Here is a 3,183-nt window from a genome sequence, read left to right as displayed (position 1 = left end):
TCACTGTGTTAGCCAGGATGGTCTCGATCTCCTGACCTCGTGATCCGCCCACCTCGGCCTCCCAAAGTGCTGGGATTACAGGCCTGAGCCACCGCGCCCGGCCAGAACTTTGTCTTTCTTAATTGTTCTGGTAACTGCTGTGTACAACCAGGCTAAACACTCACTGATAAGAATTCTTTCCCTGCTGCCCCAGTACAACTTCTGGATTGTACACTAGTACAAGAGTCCTAACTCAGGAACTTGCCTACACGCAGAAACTGGCTGACCTGGGCTCTGGGTGTAGCAACCCTTCCTAAAAACATGAGTATCATCCAGCAGTCTGAACAATTTGATGGGTAGACCTTATACTGAATCACAAAGGTTTAGGAGTAGGACTTAGCTAGTCCAGTGGTTTTTTTAAAAAAAAATTTTTTAAGAAGTAGAACATAAATAAATAACATTTATGTAGTTGAAAATTGGGGAGGAAAAGGGATCTCCACTGGCCCCTAAGTAAGAACTGTCTCAAAGTTCTGTCTCAAAAACCATTTATGTAGCCCAATTCCTCAATTTTTATTATTTTTTGTCTGTTTTCATTTGTATTATTTATTTATTTTTGAGATGGAATTTCACTCTTGTCACCCAGGCTGGAGTGCAGTGGCATGATCCCTGCTCACTGCAACCTCCACCTTCTGGGTTCAGGTGATTCTCGTGCCTCAGCCTCCTGAGTAGCTGGGATTATAGGCGCATGCCACCCCATCCAGTTAATTTTTGTATTTTTAGTAGAGACAGGGTTTCGCCCTGTTGGCCAAGCTGGTCTTGAACTCCTGACCTCAGGTGATCCACCCACCTTGGCCTCCCAAAGTGCTGGGATTACAGGCATGAGCCACCGTGCCTGGCCTGTTTTTATTTTTTTAAACAAGGTGTTGCCCTGTCACCCAGGCTGGAATGCAGGGGCAGTATGACAACTCACTGCAGCCTTGAACTTCTAGACTCAAGCAATCTTCCCACCTTCGTCTCCCGAAGTGCTGGGGTTACGGGCATGAGCCACTGTACCCTGCGCAATCCCTCCATTCCTATAGGTGAGGAAATGGGTACACAAAGAAGTCAGGTACATTACCCAGGGTTACGGGACTAGGGGTAAATCTGGTTCCTGATGCTTAATCCTGTGCTCTTTCTACTACAACACCCTGTCTCTGAGAATCAATTCTGAACCCATGAACTACACGTGGCAATCTTAAGCCACAAAAATTACTGACACAGTGTTTTCATTAAGGACCCCCCCTGCCCTGTCCATTTCCTGAGAATGAGAGGTTTCTAGTTCTTTGCACCACATTGACTCCAATTGGTAATTCTGAATTCCTTCTTGGCAGAAGTCATATAGATCAGATTCCATTAAACATATTGCTACAGTGAAAATTTATTTTAAAAAAAAATTCAAACCCAGCTTATGGTCTACAGACTTCAGTAAGATTTAATCAGCCCCAGTTTAGTATTATACTGCAAAAGAATGTGGACGGTGTTTGGGATTTTACTATAAATAGGTTTTGCATATATTGCGTATATTGGCCTCATGTTGGTACCTTCGATAATTCTGACAGCAGTTGGTTTCCAAGTCCCTCACCATAAAAGTGGCTGCATATTATGAAATCCAACACTAGGATATCACTATCCCAGGATCCCAAGGAGTTTATCCCTATATCTCATTTAGTTATCTTCCAAGTAATCTGCTGTGATACGCAATTTGCTACCCTGGCACAGAGAGGAGGAAAAGTATCATTAGCCACCCTAAGCCTGGAGTTCTGAGGCTCCCCCAAGGTTCCCTAGGCTCCCCCAAGGCCTCAGTGTGGCCTTTCTAGAAGGTGGCTCTGTGATTCCAGCTTCATCACCAAGGAATCTTGGGTTATTTATGAGATCAGAGCCCTTATTAATGTAATTCTGTTCAAGACAATTTTTTTTTTTTTTTTTGAGACGGAGTCTTGCTCTGTCACCCAGGCTGGAGTGCAGTGGCCGGATCTCAGCTCACTGCAAGCTCCGCCTCCCGGGTTCACGCCATTCTCCTGCCTCAGCCTCCCTGAGTAGCTGGGACTACAGGCGCCGCCACCTCGCCCGGCTAGTTTTTTGTATTTTTAGTAGAGACGGGGTTTCACTGTGTTAGCCAGGATGGTCTCGATCTCCTGACCTCGTGATCCGCCCACCTCGGCCTCCCAAAGTGCTGTGATTACAGGCTTGAGCCACCGCGCCCGGCCTCTGTTCAAGACAATTTAAACGAATGAAACAGGCATGATGGCGCACGCCTGCGGTCCCAGCTACTTGGGATGCTGCGGAGGGAGGATCGCTGGAGCCTGGGAGTTTAAGGCTGCAGTGGGCCGCGATGGTGCCCCTGCACTCCAGCCTGGCAACACGGCAAGACCCCGCCTCTAAAATTTTTTTTAAAATTTAAACAAGGGAAGATAAGTGAGAATTTGAAAGAAATGAGAGACATATTTGAAAGCTGCAGGGGGAGGGTGGAAGCAGCCACGGAGGACATGGGGTGTCAGCTCGTGGGACTGGAAGTTCCATGCGAGCACCTAGAGCGAGGTCTCTCATACTCATTCCCACACCACTGAGATTGGCGTTTCAGGAAGGACCGATTGAGGAAGCAACAGCAGTGAAAAGGAGGCCACAAAGAACAAGGAAACAGTCTACATGGAGTATAAACTCAAGGCCAGCATCCAAGTAAAACATCAAATTGGAAAGAAAAAGACAGAAACATTTCAGATGGCGAAGCTGAAACTCGGTCTCTGGGATGTGGCGACTTTGGTCTCCGTCTCATGCCTGACAGTGGAGTCAGAGCCTTGTCATTTTTAGAGGCTGGGTCCCTGGCACGCAACGCCTCTGGTATAAAAGAACCCAGTCACTGCGCAAGTGGTCTGGGCAGGGGACTAGGTGTGTGGGGCCAACTCACATCCCTGACTCCTGTTTCTCAGCCATTAGCTCATATCTGAAACCTGGTATTAGAACAGTTCATGCTGGGACACTCTTTGAACTCTGTTTGCCCTAGTCCTGGCACGGCTGCCCTACAAAGGGAGGAGAATTTTAACAGCATTTAAAAAAAAAAAAAAGGGAAAGAGGATGAAATACTTGTAAAGCTTTTGATAGTATTGAGTCACACACATATAAGCATGCAAGTGGTAAGAGTACTGAATGTTCCAGAACATACACAAT

The sequence above is a fragment of the Mandrillus leucophaeus genome, unplaced genomic scaffold, assembly GCF_000951045.1.
Source record: "Mandrillus leucophaeus isolate KB7577 unplaced genomic scaffold, Mleu.le_1.0 Scaffold79, whole genome shotgun sequence".
NCBI lineage: Eukaryota > Metazoa > Chordata > Mammalia > Primates > Cercopithecidae > Mandrillus > Mandrillus leucophaeus.
Note: the sequence above shows the minus strand (reverse complement) of the source record.